At 43.6% G+C, this 18754-nt stretch overlaps 1 long non-coding RNA gene across 1 annotated transcript; it reads left to right on the forward strand.

The window, feature by feature from the left end:
• Positions 1-3828: 3828 nt before the first annotated feature.
• Positions 3829-16955, forward strand: LOC143832697 (uncharacterized). Its single transcript, XR_013229369.1, has 3 exons — positions 3829-4295; positions 4602-4797; positions 9848-16955. It is a non-coding gene; the product is annotated as an uncharacterized LOC143832697 (long non-coding RNA).
• The last annotated feature ends 1799 nt before the right edge of the window (positions 16956-18754 follow it).

Genomic DNA, 18754 nt, shown 5'->3' on the forward strand with positions numbered 1-18754 from the left:
TGATTTAATCAGAGATGAAGCTGAAGTGCAATAAAAACATACTTTCATTAAGTTTATGACTTTCAGGCTATATAATACCCCAGAAATGTCAATTACAAGGTTACTGTAGCAATAGATAGTTATGGCCTTCTAGTAATTGGTTTCCCTTCCAGTCAACAGGACTAGAAGAGCTCTGTATGTATTTAACACCTGAACTCGGGAAGGGATCTGGAATTTGTTGGTAATGGTAGCTATTACCAACAAATACCTTGGAGGGCCCATATTCAGCCAGCGCTGAGGCTACTAGTTGAACACTGGATCAGGTTCAAGGATTTGATGATAACCTTTAAGCCCAAACATAGTTTGGGTCCTCTATGTCTGAGGACTATCTCCCTATGCTCCCCTCAGGCTCTTTGCTCTGTAGGTTTGAATGAGATGGCGGTCCTGGGCCCACAGGAAGTTCACCTGGCCCCGGCTCCTGCCTGGTGGAATGAATTCCTGGAAGAGCTAAGTGTCCTACTGAAGCTCTTACAGTTCTGCAGAGTCTGTAAGACAGAGCTCTTCTGCCAGGCTTTTGGTTGAAGCCAGACTGACAGAAGAACTTGCCCCTCCTCAGGGATCCCCCCCCCCAATAAACCATCATTTCTGGAGAGAAATTGTAGATTGGGAGAGACTATGGAGCAGATTTGGCTATGATTGTTAGGAATGGGATTGTGGTGTCTAGGCTTTTACTGTTTTTATTGTACGTTTTTACTGTTAGCAGCTATGAGCTGGCAGGCTTGGAGCAGTGGCCTAAAAATATAGCAAGCAAAACAAACCATCTGGTCTCTGCTGCCCAGGGTCCTGCCTAGTAGCTGGAGGTTTAATCCCTCCCTTCCAGTGCATAGCCATGAACTTCTACCTGTCTTTAATGAACTCTGGGACAAACACCTGATTGCAAGGCCTTTGCAAAATCTAGTAACACAAAGCCTTGCTCTTATTTCATTTTGCTATTTGTAATGAGCAGAACGAGGATAGTCATTTGCCCATTTTGTAGTGGGGAGCAATATTGACATGCTTTGGTAACTTTTTGTCTTAGAAACTATTTAATGACCTGTTAGGTACTACTATGGGATTTTAAAAGAGAAAGGGTGCATAGAATTAAGACCTCTGTGTGATGTAGGAAATGAAAAATCCAATTCTACTTAGGGACGCCCAACAGATACTGTTCCATACCAGTACTCCCTTTATTGGAAATACTCTTTTGGTGAGCTCTGCTGCTAGAGAAAGAATTGCATTGCTGGATCTTTGCACGCAAAACTACAGGGAAAAGCAGAACTTTGGGTAATATAAGATATTCCCTTTTAAAACCATAAGAGGTAAAATTGGCCCCAGCCAGGTGGAATGCCCTCCCTAATGAGATCAGGGCACTGCTGGACCTTAAACAGTTCCACAAGGCCTGCAAGATGGAGCTGTTCTGCCAGGCCTATGGTTGAGGCCTAGAAATTACAGCTAGAACATGCAGGCCTCCCTGTCTAAAATCAACTCATTAAAGAAATCCTCTTTTATTAGGACCCCCGTCACCCAATTCTCTCTCACACCTACAGTCATTTCATTTTTCAAGGCAGAATCTAATTTGGGGTTGCCCAATGGAGAAATGCCTTCATTCCCCCATCTGCCATTTTGAGTAATTTGTGCATGGCCCCTTCCTTGTTGCCATCCTCCTCCCCTCCCACTCCCTCCACCCCAAAACATCTGACTTTTTAAAATCAAGGGATTATTGTGTTACAATGCTGTCTTTATGTATAAAAAACTGGCGGTCTTGTTCATTCTGCTGCAGTGCTGTAATGTGATAACCTATGTTAATGAGAGATTTTATTTTCCCAGTTTAGACCTAAGCATGTATAATATTGTCCAATGTCATATATATTAGTTGGAGTTGAGTGTACTCTGCATTGCAGGATGGGTTCTTTTTAGGTAAGTTCCTTGGAAAGAAGTTCACTCTTCAGCAAAGAAGTTAATATTCAAGCAACACCAAACTGCAGCAGAGCTTAAGAATGCACAAAGACACCTTTGAATGCATACCTAATTCACACATACGCATGGTTAAATTCAAGTATGGTTTTGTAAGCCCCTTGCATTTTTCTTTCTCCTGCATCTTTCCTGATGGACTGTGAAAAGATACCTCAACACAGGTGTCTATGGAAGAATTACAACCTTGGGAAATAAAATATTTGTAAAAAATATACTGTACTTCTGATCATAGGTTAACTTTACAACTGCAAAAATACAAAAGAGTTTAGGTCACTTTTTTAAAGCTAGCTTTAAGTATTCCTGGCTATACAGGTGCCAGTTCATATGTTCATGGTGGGTAGCTGAAAAATATCCTTCCTGTAGTCAACAGCAATAGACTCACAATCAAGAGAGTCATAATTTTATACAGATAGAAGGGCCTGGTGCTGATAAATATGCTCTTTTCTGTTCAAAGTTCAAAGAATGGATTGGCTTAACTTCAGGAAATGGCTTAATGAGGGCCCAGAGAGTACCAATACAAACAAATGGCAACATTCAGCACTGGTAAGTTGTGCTTAGTTCTAGGAAATAAGGATTATGTTTATATGTTAGGCCGCACTTACTCAAACATATACCTTTCTTTTTCTTGAGCCAATGTTGTCAATCACAAGTAAAGTTAATCATCGTCTGCAGAAAACACCAACCAAAATGAGCTAAAACAGTTCCGCAGGACTTGCAAAAGGGACCTCTTCCACCAGGCATTTGGTTGAGACAAGGCACAACCAACAACATCTATAGGGCCCCTGCCCCCCTCCCTCTCCCCACCCCCAGAAATCCATCAAGGCATTATGTTGTTGGACCTGTTGTGTTAGTACTGTTAATGTTCTGTTACCCTGTTATCAGTTAGTGTTATTAATGTTACAGTTATTTATATGTATGGTTCTTTGTATAGTTCTCAGTTCTATGTAAACTGCCCTGAATCTTCAGGGAGGGTGGTATATAAATGTGAATGAATGAATGAATAATGAATGAATGAATGAATGAATGAATAAATAAATAAATAAATAAATAAATAAATAAATAAATAAATAAACTGCCCTATGAGGATCTGTTAAAATGCTTAGGAGTGTTTAGCCTAGAAAAATGGTGAGTAAGGGGTGCTTTGATAGAGGTCTAGAAGCTATGATGTGGAGACAGTAGACAGGAAGATGATTTTCTCCCCTAACACTACAACCCAGGGTAATCCACTGAAGCTGAAGGAAGGGAGATTCAGGACAATCACAATGAAGTACTACACACAGTGTAAAATTGTGGAAATTGCTGCCACAGGATGTGGTGATGGCCACCAACTTGAGGGGCTTTAAAAGGGGTGTGGACAAACTCATGGAGGACAAAGCTATCAAAGGTTACTAATCATGAGGGATGTCTACTCCCTCTAGTGCGAGAGGGAGTAGATTTCATTTGTCCTAAATGCTGATGCAGTCATCCCGGTTTGTGGGCTTCATGTGAATAAAATGTTGGACGTGATGAGGCTTTGGTCTGATCCAACATGACTTATTTATATTCTATTAGCCACCTATGGTTACCATCTGTGGATATTTGAACTCACAGATTGGGACCATTGTTATGTGGGCTGCCACCCCTCCACCGCAGACTGGCACAGCTGCGCCAACCCTCCCTGGCACTCCTGCGCAGACCATGGCATCAGAGAGAGAAAGCCAGGTCAAGGTTTGCAAAGCATAATGGGAGAGTAACTAAAATCCACCTGTTGCTTTCAAGCAGGACATGGAACTAGGATTTCCCAGTCCATTTGCTTGCAAACAAAAGAGGAGTTTGTCAGCACACCTAGGACAAAGACACCCCACCCAAAAAAACCCTCCACTAAGCCAAGCACATTGCCTTGTAAAGGGAACTGGCCTCTTTCATCACCAAATCTAATCCAAGATTTGGCCTTTGTCTTTTCCCTTATCACTATCCCCAGGCACAAGCAATGATCCAGGATTGGCAAGAATTGGGCCATCAACCCTTCTAAATAGGAAATATTCCCGGCAGCTAGTTTTTGTTTCAGCAACCTGTTTCTTTGTTGGGACCCGGACACAAACATTACCGGCCATCAAACTTTTTGTCCAACCCTTGAATAAGGTAGAATCAGGCCCCTATAACCTCAGTTCACAAATTTCCTTTCAGCATTGTGTTCCCACATCCACAAAGTGCAGTCAGTTTCCAGGCTACAGAAATGCTGTCCAATGCTCGTCTTGGTCCCTCGTCTATCACCCTGAATCGCTTACCCAGACCTTCAGAACTCTGCGCCACCCAGAAGAGAGGTAGATATCACCTTCTATCAACCCTTAGTATAGTTTCTATTCCCATGAGCTTTTTCCCTGTGTGTTAGTGGCTGGCTAGGAACGTATATTTCTATGCTAGAGTGTGCATATGTTGTCATTTGTCTAATTAGTGTGTGTCAATAAAATCCTTCCATATTTAGATAGTTGTGTGCCTTGGTTCTATCTCAGTGATATAATCTACCCAGTAAAACCATACAATAAAAGATCTTGCATTATGCCACGCTACCTTTCGGTGGCTTGACTAGCTAATTCCCCACAACTCAATTTAGACACGTGGCTTTACAGATACACAGTTGGCATAACACCATGTGAAGGCTAAAGAGATTTTTGGGCATACTGGAATAGCTGTTGGTGTGTTCTTCTGCTGCCGCCAGACCTAGAGAAGTAGTCGGTGTCTTCTGGATGGAACGGTCAGCAGTGAGGGAAAGGCTCCCCCCATGATTATTGTGGGTTCACATTTGTGTTCTCATATTGTTTTGAGGTGAGTCTGATCTGTTTGCCTTCCAAAAACTCAAAGATGGAACATACATCAAGGTACAAAGAATAGGTAGGGATATTCTTACAGTAGCTGATAACTATAGCAGGCAAGATTCAGAAGTGTCCAGGGGTGGGGGACGTGGGTGTACCCTTGTGTGATAACATGGTGTCACTAACTGGGAATACCCAGAAGTGATGTCATACTCCTGTACAAATCCCTGGAAACTCTTATGGTGCTATTAAATTTTCAGTGATTCCTATGGGAGCGCAAAATCACATCCAGGTTTTCTCTGTCACAGTACCACCCATCATTTTTTAGTATCTTTTTTCAAAGTCAGAAAATACTGGTTTCACTATATCCAGAGCAATTTAGAGTAGGTGACCAGGAAAACTATAAAGTTTTTTATTTGTAGAACAGTGTTTAAAGAGCCTTTGGTCCTGATCAGTAAAAGGATTCTTATCTCTGCCAAGTTGAGTTGAGAAGTTTCTGAATATTTGTAAGTGAAGTCTGGAGAGGGGAGGGTTTTGGAAAGAGAGGAACTTCTTCAGGGTATAGCGTCATATAATCCATCCTCCAAGGCAGCCAGTTTTCCCAGGGCAACTGAACTTTGTAGTCTGGAGATCAATTGTATTTCCAAGAAGTCTGCAAGCCCTGGCTGGAGTTGGGCAACCCTCTCTCTGCTAGAGATTGGCTGGAGAGGGTGAATTCCTCATTATGGTCTCACAGTTTAGTCTCTAGTTTAGTAATTTCCACATCCCTCAGGGTAGAACCAGGTTCCTGTGGTGGCTGTTCTGTCACATATGCTTTACAGTGATATAACACTTTTTTTTTGGTAGTGATACAACATCAGTTAGACATGGCACTCAAACAGTTGCTAGAGGCGTATGATGGTATTTTGTCTATTTTCAGGACCTATGTATATTTTTGCTTTTTATATATATCGTAATGGAATATTGTATATATATTCTTATAACCTCTCTGCTGATGTATATTTTATTCTGCTGGTCCATGACCAATAAATTATTGATGAGGACCTATCATTCACCTTTCTTTAGGAAAATTATTCTCTCTCAACTCATAAAATAAAAGGAAACCCAAACTAAAGCTTGAATGATACACTCAAGGAATGAAAGTGCATCCTTAACAAAGGAGAAGTCCCCATTTAGTTTGCCATGGATGTGCCAATGCAATGCAAATTTATCTAGTCACATAAATACAAGGTGCTCACAAGGGCCTCTTATTGTGTTATCATTCCTCAAGATTCTATTATAGTTCAAGCTATTTTAAAATGTTATTTGAAGATAATTTCTGCAGCTTTGGGGGCAATTTGAAATTGCTTCTGACCTCATGTTTCATCTCCCAAGGGAAAAAAAATACTCACTGTCCCATAAATCCACAGTGTCCTTCGAATCTTATCTTATACCCTATAAAGGACTTATTACCTACCTACTGATTTTTGCATATGATTGCTTATCTACAAATAACTTTCCCAAAGAGCCAGATAATTTCTCATTGTAAACAGCTACTTGAAATGCAGTTTGTGTTCATTTAGGAAACCATTTTTATTAAGCAAAATAATAGAAAGTGGATATTTTACACGCTGTCACCTATGTGGGCCACTATCTTGCCTTCCCTTTTTGGCCTATTGAAACACACACACACAGAGCAATTTTAGCTGGCATGCAGACTGGGTAGCAAAATAAAAAGACTACCTGCATTCACTACATCCATGTTTTGGGGAGAGGAGAGCCACTGCCTTCCTTTTTGAAGGAAATGAATGTATTTAATTTGCGCCCCTTCCTGCAAGTAACAACTCATGGAGTGGATGTATTCCAGGGCAACTGGCCCATAGTCTTCTTGTCTCCACTGGCTTAACAGGACATAAACAAGTGTGAAAAGGGAAGTGAAGAGGTGGCTGCCATGGAAATCAGCAATTATTGTGTTGCTCAGTATTTGGTACAGCATTGTGGAAAGGGTGTAGCAACAAGGGCCTTGTCACAAGGCTGAAACCTCTGTGTATTCCTCTGAATGCCAGCCTTGCTTCCACTCTCAAGTTATGTTGTTTCTATTGAGTGAGGGTTGCCAAATCTAAGTGGTGGTTGGAAATCTCCTGGAATTACAACTGATCTCCAGCTGACAGAGAAACATTCCTCAAAAGAAAATGACTGATTTAGAATATGGCCTATAAAACATTATACCCCACTAAAATCCTTTTCCTCCTCAAACCCTCCACTCCCTAGACTCCATCCCTAAAATCTCCAGGTATTCCCCAAGCCAGAGCTATCAGCTCTAAATGTAATATCAGGGTCTCATTCACTCTCTCAACATGAATTATAGAACATTCTTATTCTTATCTGGAAGAGTAGATTAAAATAATAGATTGGAATAATTTGGAATGGTAGCATGGAATGTATTTCTCTGTTCTGGGGACAGAGGAAATGCACTGCACAGTCAATCACCCCACCACAAAGAAGAAGAGGATGTAAAGTTGCCTCCATACTTGAGAGGAGATGGATAGAACATAATGACAGGGTCTCGGTCAATTTATCTCAGCATTCCACAATTATGTCATTAACAGGAATTATGGCTGACCCGCTTGATCAGAAGCGACCCTGTCAAATGGAATTGCTCCAGACTCAGGTAGTGCTAAGAAGCTAGTCTTTATTGAAAGGATCCATAAGATGATGCAAAATATAGCATGGTGGGTGCAGGGGATGCATTGCCAGAAACAGGGATGGGTCGCCCGCGTAGGGGTATCTATAGGAGGGTAATTCAGGCAGGAAGAGGGGTTCACATAGGAAGAGGCTATAGATCTAAAAAGGCGCAAATAGCTCGAGACATCTGGTTTGCCCTTATGCTTATTCTTGGCAGTAAATTTCCAGCATTCCGCCAAACAAATCAAGGACAGCAGAGTGATAAGAGAAAGTATTCAGAGTTCTCGCAGCGGGAGAGCGCCCATGAGCAATAAAGCCTGGCCCAAAGGCAAGAGAAGGTTCAAAGAAAAACCTGGAATCTCACCAGGGTGGTGGTGGAGCTCAATAAACTTCTAACTCAACTCTCCTGGCTCTGGCAGGAGAGTGGATATGACAGTTATGTGTGACAGAACTACACATTGATGGACTGGAACATTGTGCCCAATGACTTGTGGCACCCTTCACCAGTCTACACATATGCCAAAGCCATACCCCAGGGTCTCTAGTCAGCCAGGATTCAGTCTTGGCCAAACTCCATCTCCTCTCCAGCTTGATCTAAACCACAGCTGCAGCCTGAGATACATCCTACCTTCCTCTCTCCCCCCACCATTGTATTGCTGATCAAGTAGCCAGCATAGCCAAGTTTGCCTAGAAGCTTCTAGGTGACATCCTTTGACTACACAACTCTAACTCATCCTAAAACTATCTGCCAGGGGAATCTCTCCCCCACTCTAATCTATAATTTCTAGACACCTATGGAGACATGCTGGTTTCCTTTCTTTAAGCTCATTAACACCCATTTCCTTGCCCAGCCAGGCCATTTCCCAATGTTTTACTCCTGGAAAATCCCATCATCCTTTCACTAAGTTATCACAAGCCATTCCCTAGTTCACACATGTCCTTGACATATGCCATTTTGGTAACAATTAAGAACGGTACGTCTGTCCATCAGTCTCTGATTTCGATATATTTATTTCCTTCACTATGTCTTCCCCCAGGAATTAAACCTAAACAAATGGTGACCATATTACCTCAGCTTGCTGTATCTGTTAAAACACATATATTATGCTGTATATTGATTTGCTGCTCACCCTCTTCCAGTATGGTAACTTCTATTCATTGTAGCGGAAGAATCTTATCTCAAGCTTATCTCTTCCACTATATATTTCTAGTAAAGCCTTGGAGGAGGAGTGTGTCTCATGGCTTAAGTGTCACTCAGTGCTTAAGACCCACTCAGGGCGGCTGTCCCACCCCTGAGTGCCTCCTCCTACAACCGGCTTGCCTGTCTGCCCAGCAGCCAGCCAATCACCTTCTGTTCCCCATCCCTGACCACCCCCTCCTCCTTCCACTTCCCTCTGAGGTTCAGAGGCTACAGATGTGAGATGTTTGAGACCTGCCCCTAGCAGTGAGTTTCATAACAGCTGCCTGCAGCCTTTCAAGTCCTGGGGGGAGGGGAGGCCATCCGCAGAGTTTTCCCACTCCATCCCCCTAATCTAGCACCCATTGTATTTCTGAATGCAATGGGCTTGGCCTCTAGTATCTTGAATAAGACTTTGTTGGTTCTGAAAATGTCACTGGACTTAAACGTTGTTCTTCTGCTTCAGACCAACATAGATAAGCAAAGATTCTATTTTTTGTTTTTTTTTTGGTTTAGATTTATAAACAGCCCTCAGGATGATTTACAAAGAACACGAATTGCACAATACAGCACAATATAGTTTGGTAATGATGTCATTAACAATGTGGCAACTTCAACAATCATAACATAACATGGGTAACAGCAGATGTTTAGTTGCAGTAACATTTTGGTTGCACCCCCAGAGAATTAGTGTATCTGGATGGGAGGGGGTTCTTGGAACTTGACGATGCTGTCATTGGCCTCAACCAAATGCCTGGTGGAAGAGTTCCATTTTGCAGGCTCTGTGGAACTTAACCATTTTATTTTAATTGACATACAAGGGTGAAACTCTACTTAGGATTGCACTGTTCATTACTACTGGTATCAATAGTTCATTAGATTTTGGGTTGAGGGGAAGTGTTTTTTGTAAGCTTGTCCCCACTGAAACCATTTCCAAGTGAAATGCCAAAAAAGCATAGAGTTTCCTCATGTAGTTTGTGCCAGGTCAGAATCCTGTAGAACAGAACAGAGGAAAGACATGCAATGTATATTTTTGCCAATGTCAGTTTCACATTTGCATTTGATTTCACTCTCCCATGTGAAGACACCTACAGATTGAAGGCTGTCACAGATGGCTAAGCTGTCCTTGGTATGTGCAGTTTTTCTTTTCCTTGATATAGTCTTTGCTGACCTTGCAGTTTGCCAACTGCTCCCTTTCTTGTGTGTGTTTTTTCTCCTCTAGGAGTCTCCTGGGGACAGGGCACTGGAGAGGTCTCTGTTTAAATAACTACCCCCCCCAATCTCACCAAAGGATCAGAGATTGCAGCGTATTCCAGTCATAAAGAACAAAGTGATGTTGAGATCAACTAAGCTGTGAGAACAAGAAGATTTTAACAAAGAGCATTCCAGTCCCCAAATGGAGTCAAAATGACACATGAAAGATAAACAGTAGAACCAGAGTATAGTAATGAGCCACTGGAATAATCCGGGTATTTCTGAGGTGATGGCAATGTGATCCTGAAGGCACCCAAACTCTCCAAGTGACTAGTTCTGCTCACATGGGCTTTTGGTCCAGTTACATGGCCAGCTGGCATTGCTGAGAAACATTGGCCAGCATCTACACAGCTCCAGACATACACCCTTGTGATACACAGAGGTTGGTCTTGAGTACTTTAATTTTCACCCTTCCAGAAGTCTTCAAAGAACTCTTTGCACATTTAAAGGATTGTCATCGTGTTTTTCTTTGATTCTTTTTTACTCATATCACTTACAAGGTATTATACATTTTTCTTGGATCACAAATTGATAAGTGGTGATTGTAGTATGGAAATAAAATGTCAAATTGCTCTAAGTCGCTCAGCAATGACAAGTTTGAATTGAGCATGAAAAAGCAAGGACATAAGCCTTACTACAAAATTGTCCAATCTATCATATTTCTCATAGCTACTTGAAAGTTGGATGATGAAAAAAACAGATGACAGGAGAATTGATTCATTTGAACTCTCACGCTGGAGTAGGGTTCTGCAGATTCCATAGGCAGCAAAAGTCATGGACAAGTAATACTAGAATATATATATCACTGGTAGGCAAAATCACAAAACTCCAGCTCACTTACTTTGGCCATATCATGCGATCCAACTCATTTGAGAAAGCAATTATGCTAGGACTAGAAATAAAGCCCATTTTATACGTGAATAAAATGGGCGCTAGGCCCACGTCCCTGGGGAAGCCTTCGGGCGAAGGCTTCCTGGGGGGGGGGACCGCACGGGTAGTTGTGGGTGACCTGGGGTGTCCTGGCAGCATCCCGGGGCATTCTCCTGTACCTGGGAGCAGGCTCGTTGTCGTGAGGCTGGTTCTGGAGGCGGGAGAAAGGGATCAGGTGGGCACCCACGGACCTGAAGGCTTGCAAAGCCTTCTGTGAGACCTGGGAGCAGGCTTGCCTTGGCGAGGCTGCTCCCGGGGTGCAGAGAAGGCCGGCGGCGCCCCCCCCCTGAAGACTTGCAAAGCCTTCTCTGCACCCCAGGAGCAGCCTCGCCCTGGGGCGCAGAGAAGGCCGGCAGGCACCCCAGCCACCCATCCTGAAGCCACCCAACCTTTCTCTGTGCCCCTTCTCTGTGCCCCACCCACCCACCCACCCTGAAGGCTTGCAAAGCCTTCTCTGCGCCCCGGGAGCAGCCTCGCCGCAGTGAGGCTGCTCCTGGGGCACAGAGAAGGCCGGCGGGCGCCCCAGCCACCCATCCTAAAGGCTTGCAAAGCCTTCTCTGCACCCTGGAAACAGCCTCACCGTGGCAAGGCTGCTCCCGGGGCGCAGAGAAGGCCAGCGGGCATCCCACCCACCCACCCACCCTGAAGGCTTGCAAACCCTTCTCTGGGCCCGAGGAGCAGCCTTGCTACGGCTAGGCCGCTCCCGGGGCGCAGAGAAGGCCGGCAGGTGTGCCAACCCCCCCACCCACCCATCCTGAAGGCTTGCAAAGCCTTCTCTGTGCCCCGGGAGCGGCCCTCCGCTTGTTAGTCCAGGGGAAGGGACCAATGGGCACTCTTCCTCATCCTGGACAGGTCCCACCGCCAGGGCCCTTACTCAATTATTTAATCCGCTCCACAGGAGCGGTTAAAGATTGGTCAGTGGAAAAAGGAAACCGAGATGGCAAAGAATAAGGTAGTTAGACATGAATAAGTAAAAAAAGTGGTGCGAGATTGAAAGATGTGCTGACTACTGTGCCATAGGATCACCAAGAATTGGATACATCATCATGATCATCATGATCATCATGATCATCATGATCATCATGATCATCATGATCATCATGATCATCATCTACAAATGCCAAAAAAAAAGCGCACTGGATTAAGACAATGAAACAATGCCAGCAATAAAGTGAAGTATAAACTAAATAACAGAAGACATGCAGGATGTAGATGTTAAACGCATAGATGAATTGGATAGACTTCATCTTACTTGCTTCCTTCCTTCGTTCACTTACAGACTTCTAGGGCTTAGAGTGGATAACAACAACAGAAATATCTGTTCCACTTAATACTGCTGGGAAGGACTTGGAGGAGGAGCTTGTCTCATGGCTTAAGTCCTGCCCCTGAGTGCCTCCTCCTCCTCCAACTGGCTTGCCTGTCTGCCCAGTGGCCAGCCAATCACCTTCTGTCCCCCACCCCTGACCACCCCTACCCCTTTCCACTTCCCTCTGAGGCTTGGAGGCTGCAGATCCTTGCCGCATGAAAACTGCCCCTGCCAGTGAGTTCCCTAAGAACTACTTGCAGCCTTTCCAGGTACTGGTAGGAGTGGGAAGCCATCCACAGAGTTCTTCCATTCCACTCCCCCCCCCAATCTAGCGCCAATGTATTCCTGAATGCAATGGGCTTGGCCCCTAGTACAATTAATAATCCATTAAAAATCACATATAAAATCACATATAAAATCTTACTTTTTATCATATATGAAAATCTAAAAATTAATAATATATTTATTATATTATGTTATATATTTATTATATTATGTTATTATATTATAGTATTATATATAACATTACAAAAATATAAAAACTGAAACTAAAGCTGAACTCTTTGGAGTGAAGGAAACGAAGAGTTGGTTTTTATACTCTGCTTTCTCTACCCAAAGAGTTTCGAAGCAGGTTACAATTACCTTCCCTTTCTCTCTCCAAAACAGACACCCTGTGAGGTAGGTAGGGCTGAGAGAGCTCTGAGAGAACTGTGACTGGACCAAGGTAACTCAGTTGGCTTCATATGGAGGCAGGGGGAATCAAACTGAAGTTTCCAGATTAGAGTCTGCTGCTCTTAACCACTACACCACACTGCCTATCAAGCCAAGGAAGTTTGAATGGGGATACAATTCCATAATGAAAGGATAACTAAACACAAGAGCAAGCAGTAAAAAAAAAACTGTTAATGGACCAGTTTATATGGAGGTAAATTGTTCTTTAGGCCATGATGTAAAGAACACCAATCCCAGTGCCCTGGTGTGTGAAAGAGACAGCCATTGTTCTTTTGGAATGCAAGATAGCCCTTCTAATGATGTATGCCTTTTCACACGAGGAACTCTTGGAAACTTTAGAGGACAGAGACTCAAGGGTGGGTGAGCAGAAGGCTGCTACGTGGGTTGTGCTTCTTAGATGCCCCAGTTATTTGTCCAGGAAAAGAGGGATAGGAGATATACCCCCCAACATGAGGAGGAAGTTCTGGTGCTCAGCACATTTGTAGTAAGGCCATGATGTCTTTGTCATCTTCCAGTTTTAAACAGGCATGTTTTAAATGCTTTTTGTGCTTTGTGATGGTGCCTTGATTTTTAGCTCAGTCAAATGGTAAATCGAAACATGCACACAGGGGCAAATGAGAAATGCCTCTGCCTTTGAAAAGCAGGGTCTCCAGTCCACAAGTTTGGGGGCTTGTTAGATAGAAAGGCTGGTAGGGAGAATGCCCTGATGTCCCATGATGGGACAAGTCATGAATGGCACAAGGCACTGACTGCACTGCCAGATGCCTGCTCAAAACACCCATCTCTTTATTTCCACAGACTCTCCAGCCAATAAGAGCATCTGCCTCACAAGTAGCTACTAGAATTCAAGCAGATACTTGTGTGGATGAGGCTGCGATTGGGCAGGCACATGACGTGCCTAGGATGAGGGACATTGTTCCGGGGATTATGGCCATGATATAATTCCTAATCAGGCCCTGCCACAACCTTGTTGAATGAATGCTGAGCTCCCCATTTGCTGGCATTCTGTGGCTCGTCTGGATGCTATTTCAGCAGCAGAATAATTAGTGACTTGCCGGGAAAAAACAAGAAAGCCCTGAATGGTATTTAGTGACAATTATTCTGCCAAACCACTGCTTACTGTTATAAATGGAGCTTATTAGTGCCAAATTGTTCTGATAGGAAGCAGCCTCTGCAAGAAAAAGAATGACTGCAGCTCCTTGTGTGTTGTAGGCATCAGCACAACATCACCGGCTGCTTTTGTTCATTTGGCTCCAGGCTTCTTAGGAGTAGAAGCCAGCTTGCTCTACAGTTATGCCCATGGGGCTGCTTTTACTTCCTCTTTCCAGAGGGAACTTGTTTGTAGTCAGTGACCTTTTAGGGTCTAGAATGGCAGGGAAGACTGACAGATTTCAAGAACAGCAGCAAGTCATTCAGTGCACATAATGGCAGCTCCAGCCCTCATACAGTTTCACATGGGAGACGCTCAGCCACCCATTATGGTTTGACCATCTTTGATTGACTAAAGGGAAACTTGGCAAGAACCTTAGAAATTAGGGATAGTTCATCAGAAATGAACACGGCAAGATCTGGACTGAATCTTCTACCGTTTAATATGTTTAATACAGCTAACTAGGGATGCCAGTCTCAAGGTGGGGCCTGGGGATCCCCTGGATTTACAGCTCATCTCCAGCCTACAGAGATCAGTTCTCCTGCAGAAAATGGCTGCTTTGAAGGACGGATGCTATGGCATTGTAGCTCTCTGAGATCCCTATCTTCTCTGGGTTGCTACCCTCAAATCTCCATGAGTTTCCCAATCTAGATCTGCTAACCCTACCCTTCCATCCCCTGTCATTGGCCATGTGAGACCTTGCAACCCTATTGAGATAACCCTCATGCTAAAGCTAATGAGAATCAATCATTTGCCACATCAAATCAATGCAGAGTGGATCAGAGAACTTCTCGATAAAACCCCTCAGATATTTCTGAAGATGGTGAAATTCTGTGCCTTTGTGATTCAAACTTGCCAGAAATCCCCTGGGATTATTTTAAAGAACACATGGACTGTGATCCACATGTGTTGATATACAAATTCATACAATCATGGCAGAAAAGGGGCGTGGTTTTATTTAAGAAAAAACAATGACAATACAGGAGCTGGGGCTTAAAAACCCTGTCTGCCTAATCTTACTGCATCTGGTTAATTGGTTTCAACATTGTCTCTCCATCCAGCACTCAAGGATTTAGGCTTAGAAAGAGTACTCAAATCAACTATGTAAGTGCAACAAAGTGAGGCAGATGGGGTACAGAGTGAGAGCATTTTGCTTTTGTTTAGAGTTCTGCGTGACCATTGTGGCAAAGCAAGAAAAATTCCCTCAACCAGTTTTTGTTATACACCTGCTCTATAAGCAAGAACATTAGTTGCCCATACAATGGGTACTTCCTCCCACATGTCTGTAAATAGGCATAGAGAAAGACCCTTGGGTGAGAATTTTATCCCAGCTGATTGGCTGGGGGGGGGGTACAGGCAAAAGTGCTGCATGTTGAAATCAGAGGACAGAAGTACAGAATGTAAGGTACATGAAAACATAAAAATCAAAATGAACCCAACTAAGCCATTTTAGGGTAGGCATCCTTATCAGATATATGTAATCTGTTACCATAATTGTGCTTAAACATGTCCTGTGACACATGTATTAAGCCATGGGAAACTAGCAGAGCGAGAGGGAGGTAATGTAGCATTAAAAGATCGAATACCAGTTTTTACGAGTTAATTGAACCCTTGAGAACTCAAGGCAGACAACATTGGTAAATTGTAAAAATAGTAACTGTCTTTATTAGAAAGAAAATAATAAAAGCATAAATATATCTAACACACCTATCAAGCAGTTGTATGGAGAAGAATCAGGGTTGGAAAAGAAGGTTCCATATAATTACCCTTCCTGTAGAGTAGAGAGTCAGAGATCAGTGACACGAACCAGCGTGATGGGAGGTTCCAATGGATCCTGAGTTAGAAAGCACTCAGAGTAGATGTGCACAGCCACGTTTTTTTTGGGGGGGGAAGGGGGCTATGTAATGTGCCCTAGGTAAGTATATGATGGAATTTTTCATGGGTCAGGATGTTGGACAATGCCCTGGCCAGGTCTGGAGATGGCCATTGATGGGCTTAGACAAAGGCATTAATGGGTCTAAGAACAGACACTGCTGACTGGTTTGCAGTTTTTGCTGACTGATTATTTAGATAACTGACTGAAATAATTTGATAAATTAAAAGGTGTCTTTGATTAAGCAGACATCCTTTAAAACAAGTCTGTTAATAAAAGATGCAGGTTCCAATTGAGAAGAGGAATTCTCTTTCGCATAGGTGGGAATGCCTGTTCTAAGCTAATATCCCCTCTGATCTTTACATTCATTATCTACAAAGAATGTATGTTTTGTGTTTCATAACCACTTTTTCACTATAAAACTATAGAATTTATTCATATTTCCATAGCAGCATGACAGGACGACTGGTTTTAGCAGCACATATTTAGCATCATACATATTTCATTTTCACAAAATTGAGGAATGGCTGTTGTTGAACCTGTTGAATACAACTTGCTCATTTTGACACTGGAGGTGGGAAGACATCCCCACCCACAACTGCAAGGCACTGCCTTAGGATGACATATATGGGAGCTGATGGCTGGTAGTATGAGAAGATTTTCACCAGGAGAACTGAGCACAGGTCCCTGAGTTTTGTAAACCTCAGCGTCGATGTACATAGCACAAACATGACAAGAATGACAGTGCTGTCAGCAGGGAAGGCACTGTCAGAGTGACCCAGTGCCATGGAAAACAGGATGCCCTTTTAAAAAATACTTGTGTAAGGGGTGATGAATATTGGCTTCCTTCACCCAGAATCTCTGTTTTGAGAATCTGGAAGGAGTGCTTGACTAGCACCACACAGCTGCCTTCAGGAAGAACAAAGACTCCCAGACCCTGGACTGTAGACAGAATAGTTCTTCACACTGCTTGTGACTTGCAAGGCACCCCAATTCAAAGTGAGAATAACCCCAAATTTATATATGTATTTTTGTGCTTTCAGAATGTGAATGGAACAAGAATGATTAAAGGTGCATGAATACTTCAGCTGACTGGAAGTACATTTTTGTTACATTTAACACTTTACTGCTGGCTTTCTACAGTTCTATTCTTCCCACATTTTACAACGATTGAGTGCTTTAGCACTCAAAGCTCCCCTACAGGTGAAGCATTCACACTTATACAGTGATACTGCAAAGTTAGATCCAGTTAAGTGTTATAAATCAATTCATACTTTCCCACCTGCCAATTCACTCCACACATTTCCAAGTGGAATGTAGGCCAGCTTCTTTCCTTTCTGATCACCTCTTACTGTGGCAATGACAGTGGAGCCAATCCTATAGAGTAATGCAGATTCCTAATAGAATACTGTAGTACATCCAGTTAGACATGGCAGTTCTTTTGGTTGAAATACAGCTGACACTAATCAGCAGAGCAGTCTGCCATTGCTGGGTGGAGGGACAGTCATCACCCTGTGATCAACAGCAGTGGGAGCATGTCTGTTGCAAGAGGCCAGGGCAGCACGGGCTGTGGGCGGGGCTAGCTACCGGGACCAGCTTTGAAAGACAGCCAGTTTAGGCTGCTGGCCTACTCTTCCATGCCGCTGGATGCTTTGGACGACCATCATTTCCCATGTGCTGGGAGCAACGTAAGGGTGGACAGACTATTGTGTCTGGTTTGGGTACCATTGTAGCCTGGTAGTATTAGTGGGGAGTTTGATTTTAGTTCGCTTCTTACGCTTAGGGGGATAATTGAAAAAAGAGGGCAGAAAAGGGGATAGAAATTTAATTGGAAGGATAGCTACTCTTTCTTTGCAGTGATTCTGCTCACATTGTTTATTGCTGGGCAGAGGGGGCAGTTACCCAGCACATAGAAGACACAAACTCAAGTACTTAGCTTTGGCATTGTGTCAGCCACAGAGTTTATTGTTATGTAAATGAGCAGCAGTGGCCAGATCACCACCCCTCCCATCTTGCAGCCAGCCAACCACAAAGAATGAGGGGCAAAACCATCAGCAGGCCTATCTGTGGAGAATGAGCCAGGTCAAGCTCCCCCTACCCATCAGTCCTGGTGGTACCCAGGGAGGTGCCACACAGGAGAAGCCCCATGGACATCCACCTCTATTGGAGCCTCCCTCGGCCACCTGCCATGACAACCGCTGTCCTCCCAGCCAAGGAGACACTGCTGTTGTGTATATGTGCAGTCTTGTATGGAGGCCCCTCAAAACAGGCAGAGCCCAGCTCAACTGTACAGGCTCTGCTCACCGGGATTCACTCACCCCCCCAAACCACCACCGAGTGAGGCTTCCCCCAAGCCATGCTCATATCAACACTCATTACAAAATGAAGCCAAACAACACAAATTGAATGTTGTTGAGCCATAAGTCCAGACCCCCATCAGACAGGTGCATACCATCAGCCCAATATATTGTTTCCTGCAAAAAAAAAATGTCCAGATTAGGCAGCATACCACAAAGAGCTGACACACACATCCAAGAAACAGCCCTGCAAACTTTTCATCTTCCGAGATCTACCTTCCTAGTTGACACCACATTTCTCCATGCATGACACTCCATCAATTCTGCCCACAGCACAACGGAAGACGGGCAAAGGCACTGGATCAGAAGCAGGTCCCATGTAATTGCTTTGATTCAATCTAAACCAGAACCAACAGGTAAATCATTCCTACCCAGCTGAATGATGACCACTGCTGGCTGAGTATAAGAAGCCAATGCTTTCAAGGTGTCCAGGCGTGCCAAACAACACATGCCTTTGATCCCACACTAATAGATGGTGAGCCTATCGACAAGGCCCAAACCAGATGAAGATGCGTACTTCAGTGCCC

Source organism: Paroedura picta, chromosome 3 (genome assembly GCF_049243985.1).
Source record: "Paroedura picta isolate Pp20150507F chromosome 3, Ppicta_v3.0, whole genome shotgun sequence".
NCBI lineage: Eukaryota > Metazoa > Chordata > Lepidosauria > Squamata > Gekkonidae > Paroedura > Paroedura picta.